Source organism: Hibiscus syriacus, unplaced genomic scaffold (genome assembly GCF_006381635.1).
Source record: "Hibiscus syriacus cultivar Baekdansim isolate YM2019G1 unplaced genomic scaffold, ASM638163v2 tig00111758_pilon, whole genome shotgun sequence".
NCBI lineage: Eukaryota > Viridiplantae > Streptophyta > Magnoliopsida > Malvales > Malvaceae > Hibiscus > Hibiscus syriacus.
Window position 1 is genome coordinate 913,794 of NW_024063170.1, and position 15,452 is coordinate 929,245.

At 35.6% G+C, this 15,452-nt stretch overlaps 2 pseudogenes; both read right to left on the bottom strand.

Annotated features, from left to right (window-relative positions):
- Positions 1–310: 310 nt before the first annotated feature.
- On the bottom strand, positions 311–14,137 carry LOC120169246 (annotated as a pseudogene).
- On the bottom strand, positions 11,380–13,379 carry LOC120169291 (annotated as a pseudogene).
- Positions 14,138–15,452: the final 1,315 nt, after the last annotated feature.

The following is a 15,452-nucleotide window of genomic DNA, read 5'->3' on the forward strand; positions in this document are numbered from 1 at the left end:
TTGAGACGCATCTAATGCAAGATCGTGAATCAAATCGTGCATTTTGAAGGTGAAGATGGAGTCAAAATCCTCCTCCTTTTTGATGAGACACCCTGACAACAATTCATTCAAATACCGATTGCCAACATCCTCCCACTCTTGATTTTGCTTTGGATGCTCAAGCAATCCATTTGCCATCTAAAGACAGACGATTTCGTCACTACGATACGTCTCATCCTTTTTGTACAATGACAAGAAAGCGAGGCACCGTTGCAAATGAGATGGTAAATAATTGTAAGTCAGTTTCAGCACTGAAAAAATGTCATTTTCACCTTTCATCTCTGTGCCTATAAACTCTCTTTTTCTTCACAGAGCTGGCCAAATTCAAGATGCAACATCCATGGCTGCAATCAAAGCAGCTAGAAATGTATATATGCAGATTTCCTTTCCTTTTAAGGACAAAATTACCCTGGTGGTTAACAGGCAACAGCGCATGCATTCGGTTCTACGAGAGGAACGACGATAGCAGCTGCAGGTTTGACGCCAGCAGCGATTTCCAGGCGCTTCCATGTTAGTTTCCTCTTTTCGGAAGCCTCGTTTGATCGTGAGTTTTCTTCCTCCAAGTTACGCTCGCAGGCAAGCACGAGCTCTTCGTCCATCTCGACCAACATCTTTCTCGTGTTTTTCCGTTAGGTTAAGCACTGTTTCGTTCCAATGATTCAGGGAACTCCGTTCGAGGACCGGAAATATGAGAAGAAAGATCACCTGACGGTTATGCCTGATGAGATTAAGGATGCGGTCATTGTTCCATAGCATGTGAGCACGTTCAGCCACCTGAAATGCATGTCCATACATGAGAATAGGCTAATAACTTCAGGGAATGCTCGTATCGAACACTCACACCCCAAGTCCGAGTAACAAGGTTGTACCTAAAGTCTCGTGAACATACATAACAGGAGGTTCTCAATCAACGAAAAACAAAACCGATAAAGAATCTCTTTGAAGTAGACATCTATCATAGTAATTTGAAGAGGACGTTTACCCGGTAATGGAAGCTGTTTAAGCAGCACGCAATACGCAGGAACAGTGGAATAGTTCCAAGCTAGTCGTTTCCAAAATCTCTTCTAATTCGCTTATAAACATCAATTGCTTTTGGCTATTCGTAACCGGCCAGTACTTTAACAGTCTAGTAATCACGGTATTAGCTAACTTCTATCTACAAACTGTACAACACAGTATGTTAATTGCTTGTGATAAGCACCCATAGATTTCGCTTTTTGTAAAGGAATAAGTGCTCGACATAGAAACACCTTGTGCTCCTCCTTCAATGGTAAAGCAAATCCGCTGATAATACTTACGAAAATCTCCAAGAGCTCAGCAATATCGTTATGCCTTTCGGTTTCATACTATAGATGATATTGGCAAAATCTCGTTGATAGTGCGTTGAAATTTTTTTTTTCGTGAAATAGTGGGATCGCCAGATTAATTGCTAAAGTAGTGTCCTCTACAGTACCGGGGGTAGGTCGCCATGCACGCCCGGCGACCTACCAGGTCGCCATGCACGCCCAGCGACCTGGTAGGTCGCCATGCATGCCCTGCGACCTACCAGCAACGCCCATGCACGCCCAACGACCTCCATGCACGCCCATGAACGCCCAACGACCTCCATGCATGCCCAGGCACGTCCAACGACCTCCATGCACGGCCATGCACGCCCAACGACCTCCATGCACGCCCAGCTCGCCAAAGGTCACCATGCAGTCCATGCTTGGACTGAACAACGTTGGGCCATGCAGGATAGGTAGCCATACAATCCTCTCCACTTGCAGCTGCTCAGGAGAACCTATTCCTCCTGCTCCTCGCGTGATTCCTCTTACATCTGCTCAGGAGACTCATGCATGCAGCTGTAATAGCTGTATTATTGCAGCATGATTTGAGCTGCAAAGTGTCATAGATTCGTGCCCTAGCTTCTAGCCATAGCTTGTCCCTCATGCCATAGCTTCGAGACTGTTCACTCTTGTTATCATAGCTGTATTGGTGCAGCATAAAATCAGTTGTGTTGTATTATTGCAGCGTTCAACGGTTGAAAAATTTACAGCTTTCAACGTGAATTATACAGCTCAAATTGATTGCAACTTACCTACCAACCGTTGAAATATCATTATATATTGGATATGAGGGGTTTAGGGTAGAATCATAAGAAAGAAAGAAAATTTGGCGAGAGAAAGGAAATGAAAGGAAAATAAGAAGAAGATGAAATGGAGATAAAGGCTCAAATATCGTTTGTGAGGTAATTTTTAATTGTTTAATTTAGTTTATTAATATGAAATTATGAAATAATTAGTTTGTTAGTTTAGGGTTTAGGATAAAACAGAAATTTAGTTAATTAGTTTGTTAGTATAAATTATTAGTTTGTTAGTTTAAGTTATATTATATTAATTTGTTAGTTTAAGTTATATATTAGATTATATAAAAAATTAGTTAATTAGTTTCTTAGTTTAAGTTATTAAATGTAAAAAATATTTAATTAATTTGTTAGTGTGTTTAAACGTATATTAAGTTGCTTGTTGAAGTTTAAGTTAAAATATTAAAAAAGTTAATTAGTGCTTAATTAGTTTGTTAGTTTGTTATTTTAACTAAATTATATTATAATAAAGAAATAGTTTATTAGTTTAAGTTATATTATAATATATTAGATTATATAAATTTAATTTTTTTAATTTATTGTTGTTTAAAGAAATAATTTTTTTACACGTACAGAGCATTATTCCACAACATTTTTCCACGTACATATTGATTCGAAGAAAGAAACAATAAAGGAAAGGAAAGGAAAGGAAATGAGCAACAACTTTTTCACGATTGTCCATTATAATGGACAGATTATGGAAAATGAGATCGGAGTAGTTTTTCAGTCTGAAAACCAATAAATATGATGTTCAAAAAGACATCACATTTATAGAAATGAAGCATAAGATAGAAAGAAAAATTCGAGTTGCAGTTGATGGTTTGAGGTATAGGTTTATGATATGCCCCAACCCAGTCAAATATGCTGCAGTTCCACTTGAAGAAGATGATGATATTGGAACCATGGTTCGATTACATGAGTTAACCAATATAGCAGTTATTGAGTTATTTGTTGATGTGCATAACATATGTGATGTTCCTGGGTCATCAAGAGGTGTGGCTCAAAATCCATCTGAAATGACTTTATATAGTCAGTTTGAGGAGCCGACATACAGGTTCCCGAACAGTTTTATGGCACTATTGGAAAGTGTAAATGAAGTCGGGGGGACATCTGCAACAAAAGAGTGTGAGACGAGAAACATACCGGAATTGGTTGTTGATATTGACGCTGAAAATCGATGGGGAGAAATTCATGATGATTCAAGCGAAGATGAAGAAACCGAAGAACCCGTTTTGGGCGGCGACGAAAATATATTTGGTGGAGGTGCAATTGATGAAGTTCCGGCACCGTATGAAGCTACTCCTCACATGTACGAGATAGACTATGATGCGATGAGGGCACCTGAATTCCCAGACATGCCACATTTACCTCCATACCAAATGACTGCATCATTCGATAATTCTGGTGAATTTTCAGTTGGGGTGCAATTCAGAGGAAAAAATGAAGCTACCCTAGCGATTAAAGAGTACTGCATAAAATGCCATGTTGATATCCATGTTGCAGAGTCCAACCAGAAAACCCTATACGCGAAGTGTGTAAAATATGGCCTAGAGTGCAAGTGGAAGATCAGAGTGTCGAAAAATCAAAGGCACGATGTTTGGGTCATCACGAGGTACAATGGTCCGCACACGTGTTTGCGAAACTTCATCGAACAAGACCACCGACTATTGGACTCCGATGTAATATGTGAATACGTGAAGACGATGGTTGAAAAGGATCCAAGGATATCTTGTTCAGTGTTAGCTGCATCTATTCGAAGCCAATTTGGATATCAAGTAAAATATGGCAAGGTGTGGAATGCGAAGATGAAGGCAATGAAGCTGACGTATGGAGATTGGGATACATCGTACAATGAGCTACCACATTTGCTACAAGCAATGAAGCGATTTATCCCAGGAACCATAGTGAAGTCTCAAACCATGCCCGCATATGACGAAGAAGGTCAACTTCTGCCAGGGAAGAAAATATTTCATAGACTATTTTGGGCATTCAAGGCATGTATTGAAGGATTTCCATTTTGTAAACGTATGATCCAAGTAGATGGTACGTGGCTGTATGGTCAATATAGGCATGTACTTTTGATGGCAGTTGCTCAAGATGGTGAGCGAAATATCTTCCCAATTGCATTCGCCATTGTTGAGGGAGAGACAACAGAGGCTTGGGATTTCTTTCTGACCAATCTACGTCAATATGTCGTTCGTGAAGATGGAGTTTGCTTGATATCCGATAGAGGAACGGGTATTTTGGCGGCAATTGAACGACCAGGAAGTCGTTGGATACCTCCGTATGCATATCCGACATATTGTATCCGTCATATTGGCAAGAATAGTATCGACCAATTTCATAACGCACACATTCGTAGCGAGATAGTCAGCATGGGTAAGTTTTATTTTCAATATTTGTGCATTTTTTACATGGTTTTTTTAATTGCGGTTTAACACAATATATTATGAAACAGGATACGAACTACGTCGACCAAATTTTGATAAGAGATTGGAGAATTTGAAGGTATTTTACGATGATCAGCGTGTTTGGAAGTGGGCTTCAAAAATACCGCGGGAAAAATGGTCACAAGCATATGACGAAGGTCGGAGATACGGACATATGACCACAAACCTTGCTGAGGCCATTAATTCGGTACTAAAAGGTACACGCCATCTCCCAATTGCGAGTGTGATGAAAGAGACGTACTTTAGATTGGGTAAAGTTTGGTCGGACAAAGGCAAAGAAATAGAGAGTCTTATAAATAGAGGTAAAACTTGGGCTCCTACAGTGGTGGAATCAATGGAAGCAAATGAGCGATTGGCAACATCAATGGTTGTTCATAATTTCGACCGAGTTGGTCATACTTTTGTCGTGTCGTGCATACGCCGTAACGTCGGAGGAGAAGACCAAACATTTAGAGTTGATTTACGACATAAATGGTGTGATTGTGGTCGTTTTCAGGCATGGAAATATCCATGTGCTCATGCAGTCGCAGCATGTATGTATGCTGGTGTAAGCGCATACACTTATGTTGATGAGTGCTTTCACTTACGTAGGATATTAAATGTCTACAGCTATGAGTTCAGACAGATACCAAATGAATCATATTGGCTCAGAAAAGATCATGACGAATGGCTGCCAAATCCAATGCTTCGCAGAAGTCCAAAGGGTCGACCTGAGTCCACTCGTATTCATACCAGTATGGATTTCCATGCTAGAGAGAGAGGTCAAACAAAGAGATGCGGATTATGTAGGGGTGAAGGCCATTCAAAAAACAATTGTCCTAATTTACCAAGATATAGGCCTCATCATTAGTAATGATATATGTATTTCTATGAATTTCTATGTATTTATAAGATTTAGTAATGATTAGTAATGATGAAATTATTATTAATATTTAATGATTTAATAGTAATTTGATAGTAATGATTAGTAATAATGAAATTATTATTAATTATGTATGATTTGATAGTAATGATTTAGTAATGATTAGTAATAATGAAATTATTATTAATTTTAATGATTTGATAGTAATGATTTAGTAATGATTAGTAATAATGAAATTATTATTAATTATGTATGATTTGATAGTAATGACTTAGTAATGATTAGTAATAATGAAATTATTATTAATTTTTAATGATTTGATCGTAATGATTTAGTAATGATTAGTAATAATTTATTATTAATATTTAATGATTTGATATTAATGATTTTGTAATGATTTGATAGTAATGATTTACGACTTGAACAATGAACAATGTTTGGTTCAATTAACCATATTTTCGTTACATAACTAGTAATGAAATTATAATAATGATTTGATACTAAAAATCATTATAAATATGTAGAATTTGTTAATGTTTGAAAAAACTAGTCTAATGTCAATATTAAATTTGTAACAAATAACAAACTAGTTTACAATTGTTGCCGATGTCGGGGTGTTGTTGAATGATAATGTTGGGGCGGACGTCTGATGCGTTGTGGCCGTTGCGGTTGCTCAGGAGTATGGTACCCATCCTCCTCATTCGTTGGGGCATTTGAACTGACATGTGTTCAAAGTCATACGTCGACGAAAACATGGGAGAGTAGATGGATGCATCAGGCTGCACAAACTCTGGTATGTATGCATCGCCGAACGGTTGTGGTGCGCTATTATCCACATCGGTCATTTCCGCTTCAGGTTGTTGAGATGAACCCCCACTCCCACTTGGTATAGAGTATTCAGCTTTACCAAATCTTTTCTTAAACCTCAAAAATTGTCGCCTCTCTACAATTGTTGTCAAGAATGGCTTTCCATTATCCAAAAAATAAGCAAGGTAAGCCGAAGTCTCAAAATTAAAGTCGTCGTCTTGAATGTCGTCAAGAATTGGCATGAATGAAGCCCTATTGTTCCAAGCATTAATGTAGATTGCATGATTCTCAACCCAATTAACATTTTCTTTACGACGACTATCAAATCTGTGCAGCTGGTCATGCGTCTCAACCCAATTCACCTGACGACGACCATCTAAGATTTGGAGGAGGTCATGATCCCATGGACTCCGCGGAATAGGTTGGTGGAAGTGGAATTGCCTCAACACTCTATCCCCAAATTGGATCTCAACAAACGCAAAATTGATCAATGGTGTAACAGCACACCAATATTGACACCCATCTAAAATATCGTGCGGTATTAACACAAGTATTTCTCCATTCATGTATGGTCTCCAATTAAACTGTAAAATTACAAAAACAATAAAATTTATTTAAATCAAATAATATAGTTAATTTAAATAATAATTAAAAATAATAGATTATACATACCTCCTTTTTTGCCTTAATGTCGATCTTCAGCCTGAACTCTTTAATGTTGTTGTGCACCAACCCCGTGCCTTCAATTTTATGCCTCCATCTGTATATCAATCAATATAAAAATATGGTCATTTTTATTTTATAATTAATATTTTTATATTAAAATAGAGAATTCATATTACCTTCCGGCAAGCGGAAAGTCAACCGCAGTCCGACTAATCGGTGTCAAAAATGGAAGTCTATGCCAAGCCCATGACTGTAGCAGCAACAGACATCCACCGATTTCTGTTGTATTATTATCATTCACGACTAATGACGCCTTGCACATCTCACGATACAAGAACGCCAATATCGCCGATCCCCAGCTATATTGCCTATTATTCTCAAAATTTCTTAAAAAAAGAAGATATTGAGTGTGAACATAACTACCGGATTTATCCGGCATTAAAATACCCCCAATCAACTGTAATATATATGCTCGTGTTGCATATATAAATTTCGTGCTCCGTACTATTTGGTTGAAGCTGAAATTCATTCTTCAACCATGACAACCTCACACGCCACCCTTTACACTCTGGTGGTACGGGCGTTTTCCCAAGAAACAAGCTACAAAGTTGTGCCACATTATTAAACTCATGTGACGTTACCACTGGCATCCCATTTGTTTGGACCCCGAGCTGTAATGCCACATCCTCCAGAGTTATGGTACATTCGCCACACGGCAAATGAAACGTGTGCGTTTCTGGTCTCCAACGCTCAATCAAGGCACTGATCAAACCTGGGACCAACTTGTAATCTCGCACAAATGTTACATACCAAAATCCAGCCTCCTGCAAGTTTTCTTCTATCAATCTATGTGGCTTGGGCACTTTATGTAGCCGATGACGAAGGACTCGTTGCTCGGCCTCCTGCAATTAAATATTTCAAAAGATTTATCACAATCACAAAATAATATTCAAATATTTATTAATTATAATTCATTAAACAAATATTTTATTCACCATTATTCCCAAATGACTTGAAATATGTTCATTTTCAAGTCTCAACAGTGGAATTTGGTCAGCCATTGGAATGAATCTGTACAAAAGTAAACAACAATATTTAAAAATTCATTTAATGTAACTAATATAATCTAACTAACTAACTATTTTACAACACAACAAAAAAATTTAATATAATAACTTATAATATATTAAACTAATAAACTAACAAACTAAACTTTTTAAAATATAAATTAAACGTAAATTTTCCCTTAAACAACTAATAAACTATTCTTTAATATAAATTAAACTAATAAATGATTTTTAATTATAATTTACTACTAAAAAACTAATTAACTCATTTTTTATATAATATAAATTCAACAAACAAATATAACTTAACTATTTAACTAACACAAACTAATTACATATTTTTTATATATAACTAACGACTAACAAACTAACTAAATATTTTTATTAATATGTAACTATCAAACATGCTAATTACATAATTTTTTATTTCTATATGATATAACTTAAACTAACAATAATATAACTTAAACTAACAAACTAATTAACTAATTTTTTGTTTTACCCTAATTTATAATAAACTAATTAACTAATAATTTATAACAATAAACTAATTTAAATAATTATTCTTTTATATAACTTAAACTAATAAACTATTTTTTATTATAATAAAACTTAAACTACTAATAAACTAATTTTTTATATAATATAAATTCAACAACCAAAATATAACTTAACTATTTAACTAACTACAAACTAATTAAATATTAGACTAACTAACACACTAATTAATTATTTTTTAATATATAACCATCAAATAAACAAATTAAATAATTAACTAAAATTTTGTTTTAACTTAAACCATAAACTAACAAACTAATAATTTAAAATAATAAACTTATTAAAATAATTAAAAAAAAAAACTTACCTCGATGTTGTGCTCTCCCTTTCTTCTTCCTCCTCTTTTCTCTGCTATCTTCTCCTTTGCTATTTTCTCCCTTTCTTTCTCTCTTAATTGCCATCCATCCAATATATAATACAACAACCGGTATTGCTTCAATTATAGGTGGCCGATTCACGTTCACGGGCTGCAATAATGCAGCAATAAGTGCTGCAATAATGCAGTTGATTTCACACCCATGTTGCTGCAATAATGCAGCTGATTTCACGCTGCATGGGACCAGAGACGCAGAGGCAGCAAAGTGGGGCAAAGTCATAGGTCGTCCAGACGCATGCCACGTTGCCCTGCAGAGACTCCAACCTCGCCCAGGGCCAACCCTAAACCACCAACATTGTTCAATCCAAGCATGGACTGCATGGTGACCTTTGGCGAGCTGGACGTGCATTGCATGGTGACCTTTGGCGAGATGGGCGTGCATGGGCGTGCATGGGCGTGCATGGGCATGGAGGTCGTTGGCTGGTAGGTCGCAGGGCATGCATGGCGACCTACCAAGTCGCTGGGCGTGCATGGCGACCTGGTAGGTCGCCGGGCGTGCATGGCGACCTACCCCCGGTACTGTAGAGGACACTACTTTAGCAATTAATCTGGCGATCCCACTATTTCACGAAAAAAAAATTTCAACGCACTATCAACGAGATTTTGCCGATGATATTGCTAACACCTTTTCGTACAAAGGGCCTGTGCACCGTAAATTTCCCATAAATCCCTTGCAGATTTGTTTTCAAACAGTCTCTTCCTCGGGGACCCTCGGAGTCAAATAGGTCAAGTAGTGTCCAAATAAAACAACGATCTATGGGTGCGTTTGGTTCACGGAATGTAAGATTATCGGTGGGAATAAAAGATTACCAGTGGGAATAAAAGATTACCAGAGAGGAGAATAAAAGATTACCAGGGAATAAGATTACTGGGAATGTTATATTACTGTGTTTTGTTGGTTTGGCAGGAATGTAAGATTACAGTGTTTGGTTGAAAGAATAAAAGATTATTGGAATGTATATTTTACCAAATTGTCTTTGTTCTATATTTATTATTTTAACAAGTGAAATTCTGAATATTTAAATAAAAATTATTTATATAAAAATTCTATTTGTTGATAATATATTACTTGAATATTTAAATATATCATGCATTATTTTAATTTTAATTAATATTAAATTTTACATAATTTATGTAAAAATATATTAAAAATTGACATCAACATTTCACTAAATGTTTATATTGTGGAAATTCTTCATAGATATTTATAATAATAAAAAGATGTAAATTATTTTTGTTATCTACGATATAATATTTATTATATCTTCTATATACAATAATTTATTTATTTTTCTTTTATATTTATACTTAATTCTGCATACTTTATCACTATTATTTATCTCATTAATTTATATTGCAAAAACATAATTCAAATAAGTAAAAAAATATAACACTAAAAATCATATTATTTATAATTTTATATTTCACCGTCATTCATCATTTTATTTGCTAATATTTTAATAAAATTATTAATACTCAGTCCTATTTTGATTTGTACTCAACTCTTGATTATAAAAAGCAAGCAACCCAATTAATAATTCATGTTTCCCAACCTGTAATTTCTCTCCGAACATACAAAAACCGACAGAGGGCAAACTTTGAACATACTATACCGTTAATTTCTTTCATCAATATATGATGATCTACATCCACATTTAAGCTATAATCAATCACATAAATAAAGGTTCATCAAGAAATATAATCTCAATATTGTAAACATAAAACTAATGCAAATCACTTGTCGAGAAATCAAGACTCTCGCAAAAGCGTTCCACTGCTTCAGCATTGAACCAGTTCTTTTTCATCAGCGATATAAAATGGGCAATTAATACTTATAATCCACATTTGAAAAATATGCTTCATAAATGAAATGAGATTGAGGTCTGATGAAGACTTCCTCTTCGAGCAGACAAAGCCACGAAATGATATCGGTCAAAATAATATTGAATCCTTGGACATCATAATGAGTTCCATGATTAACCTGGTATGAGAATGCTTTTGCAGTTTGATTTCGTTGTGCATGTTTTAAATATACTTAGTTGTTATGAACACAAGTTCTTTAAAAAAATGCATTCTCTAATGCAGGAGCAGTATAACGAGACCATGTTGATGGATGGGAAATGTGGATTTGATGCATTCCCCCTAGGGCCATGTATATGACAGTTATTGTGATCGAAGAACTCATCGTGTTTGTATGGATGTTGAAAACATTTATAAACATAATTTCAGTACATATAACACTTGATTACATGTGAAATATAAATATGTATATACCCACACAGTAGTATAGCATGACAGTTAAAACAGTTGCAAATGCAAAAGGGAGGGAGAGATTCTGGGGGCTTTTGCCCTAACAAGATTTAACCAAGCATTGCCTGTTTACAAGAATCTTTCTAGCCTAGGATAATTGAATGGACCACACGCAGTGTTTATTCCCCTCCCCAACCCATTTGACGATCGTTGCTCCCACAATGTCGTAACTTTCCTCTCCCTGATTAGCGAGACCTCGGCTCGCTCTCTTTCTTCCTCACAGGTTTCGGTGGCTGCGATGCATTTCTCCACCTCCTTTTGGTACTGGGAAGCCACCATTTTCACTTCACCAAAGGTGATATTCATATGGCGGGAATGCTCTTTGGCAACAGCCTCCTGCAACTTCAACTCCTCCGTCAGAAGGTCCACAAATTCCTTCTCCATCTCTTGTTTGATATCAGGGTCACTGCTTCCGCAATCTGTGTTGTCATAGTTCGATTCAGGCATACATGATTTTCAATTAAAAAGTTGAATAAAGAAATAAGTTAACCAATTCGAGAGAATAATCTCCAACCTGAGACAGAGAGATTGCTCAATCCTGCAAAAGAACAAAATCATAAAAGAGATACATAGTGATAACATATGTTTCGAGTAGCAAGCACATGAACACTTGACAAACTTTTTACAGTTGCCGCTGAGACAAGAGGAAACACGAAACAAGGAAAACCAACAGCATAAATGCATAAGTAGCAAACACATGAACACTAGACACTTTTTACAATTTCTGCTGAGACAAGCGGAAACACAAAACAAGGAAAACCAACATCATAAATGCATAAGAAGCTTCAGATTTGACACGATAATATAGTCCAAACACGAGAAGTTGTAACATTAGATGTGAAAGAAATGAAGTTAGTTTACAAATATAACAATCCAACCAGCTTATTTAACAAGTTGTGCTATGATGTACATCAAGTCATTTCAGAAACGTAAATACCTTTTCACCGTCCTTGACGTAAAACCTGGAGAAGGATCAAAATCACTAGACAAAGGGAACTAATATTCTTTCCTATGATATGTTATTGCATGGTTAGTAAGCCCAAGAATCCAGAAAGGTCATTACCTAACTCAACATACTTCCTGGCATACAAATTGGATATTCATATAGAAATGGCAATCTTCATTCAAGTATCAACAAAGTTATAGTGCACATAGAAATGGACATAGTGCTCGGGTGTGGAGGCTCGTATCCGACATGCGAGGTATCATCTGATTCGAGACGAAATTATTTACAATTTTGTCACACAAGAGCTACCTCTTGTGAGATTGGGTGTTCCATAATACAACAGCAGCTCAACTCAATATCTGATTAAGCAAGTATAAATCTGAATTCAAATTTGGGTTTACTTGCATATCAACAACCAAGCAGAGACATCAACGACAACAATAGATCAAAACTCCAAATTATAGAAACAAGAACTTCACAAAGAATAACAAACAAATCTAAACCCAAATCAAGAACCACTGTAACATAACATTCCCAAAGCTCAGAAATGAAAAATTAGCAAACAAAAAGCAGATCAAGACTTTAAATTTCCAAAAATGGGTAATCCTTAACTACAAACCAAAATTCGACAGCAACCCAGAATCAGAAAAAGGAGATAAACATAAAACTAACGTAAATCATTTGCCGAGGAATCAAGCCTCTCGCAAAAGCATTTTTCTTCGTTTTTATATGCAAAAGATTTGATTTTGAGTCTACGTCTAGAAGGTGAATATTATAAGAGATTAGGAAAAAGAAGAAGAAGGTGGTGATGAATCAGAACGCGTTTGCTGAAGCCATAGAATCATATAACACGAACGAAAACAGAAAACAGAACAAACCCAGATTTCATATAAAACGATTAATTTCACTGCTGAGAAAATAAAACAAAGGGAGTGAGAAGAAATCTTACCAGGAGAATGGGAAAATGAATTTTTTCGCAGAGGCAAGCTCGGAGAAGAAGATATACAGAGACAAACGGGGAAACGAAGGGTATTTTAGGCCTTAACACGGGAATGAAAAAATACCTAACATACATGTGGGAATAACATTCCCAGGAATAAACACCCCAACATATACTGTTGGTATTGAAAGATTACCCTCATTTGAGAATCTTACCCAACCAAACATAGGCATCTTTAATCAGGAAAAAAAAATGACGGTCGGGAATGATAGAATCCTTGATCCAAACACGCTCTAAGTACTTTCTTGCCACCTTTGCATCAAGAGAACTATAACCGATAAACCGAAGAAGTAGATCATATACAAGTTGCAAATTGGACCAACCAGGATCAAACATCGGCTCTTCATCTTCCACTTCACCACTAACGGTATTAGAATAATATTTAGGTGGAAAAACTCTGAACAGGTTAAGGGCACACATTTTACACAATGCAGCAATTGCTGCTTCATTGAACTTCGCAGACCCCGAAGAAACAAAATCGACAAGTCTATCAATGTTTGACATTTAAGATATTGCTCGGCGGTAGTTTTATCAGGATCACTGGAATTGCTAACCTCACAACAGAGGTTCAATTTACTGATAAAAAGGTTCAGTTTATGAGGATTCGAAACATCATTAAAAGCCAGATTCGGCTCCACTGCCTCTGATCCAGCCATAATGCCAGCAGGAAAAACAGCTGAGGACACCCTTTTAACAACACGTAGTCGACTTGATTTTTTATTCCCGAAATTCGTACATTGAACTCCATCGTCCGAGTTGGAAGCTCGTTCACCTGATTCAGTCCCGGCTGAATCTAATAAGCTGGATCTTTGCGACTTCCGTGGTAGTTTTCTTAGAATTTGTTTGAACATGATGCCAATTAATTAACTTCCAGCAACACAAACTTCCTGAATTGTTAATATGAAGTTCTAAACTGTAAATGAAAACGGGATGAAATCGATATGGTATTAAAGAAAAAAGATTAAGAACACCGAGAATGAATGCGTACGGTAATCATAATTCAGCATGTAAATGGATTCATTTGCAATATCTTCAACCATGCTAAAATTTAATGTTATAATATGTAAGTGGAAAAAATAATCAAAACGATATCAACATAAAATAAGACATGCACACGAAATTTAATGTAGTTCGGCCTTGCTTACTTCCACGGGCGAGATGCACAATAATTCACTATAGATGTAGAGAACTCAAAGAGTACAAATACATATGATATCACATGTATCCCAAAACCCGATATAGATGTCAAAACCCAGTGTATCCCAAAAACTCTCTCAATCCCTACAAAACTATCTCTGTAACATAAACCCCAAAAGTTATATAGATCACAAAAAGATTACATCTCTCCAAAATAATTCTCTTTCACTAATTAGGTTAAGACATTATCTCTATTCATAAAGTCAAATATTTGATCACCAAGAATTCTTAATCCATAAGAATTCTTGCCTAAAACAATTATAATAAAATCCAACTTAATTACCAATTATAATTTGGGTCAAAATATAACAAATCTCCCCCTTGACCCAAATTTCATCCAAAAATTGGTTTTCAAGTCTTCAACAACTTAAGTCTACAACAACTTCAATCTTCACGTAAGTCGTATATCCGTTGAAGCATCGTTGTCAAGTCTTCAACAATCTATTAATTGAAGTATCACATATTAATCAAGAATTACATCCTTGCAACTGAAAACTCATTGCAATAATTTCATCTTGCATGTCTCCAAAATCCGCAGCAACAAAGTCCTTCAAAATTCCACAGCCCGAACCATAGAACTAATACCAGTTTGTTATAATATCATAACGATTATTATCAGCAAAAAAATAAACACGATCAAAAAAGAAAAATAAAGAACACCAGGATTTACGTGAAAACCCCAAAAGGGAAAACCACAAGCAAAGGAGAAGAATTTCACTAATATGAAGGAAGAAAAACAATAGGATTTTGGTGGAAGAAAAGAACTTGATATCTAACCCTAACCCTTAGTATCTATTTATATGGATAGATATTTGATTATAAAGAAAAACTAAATAAAGTAGAAATCTACTTTAATAAAGTTTTCTACTTTTAATCAAACTGAGTTTTATACTTTCTCAATATTTATATATTAATTAATTTATGTCACTTTGAATTCAAGTCAAATTCTAACAAATCTCCACCTTGACACTACTTCTAAAAGTGCAAAGGTTTTGAGACAAAACACCCAAATTCAATGTGACACCCAAACTCAACAAAAAAACAATTAT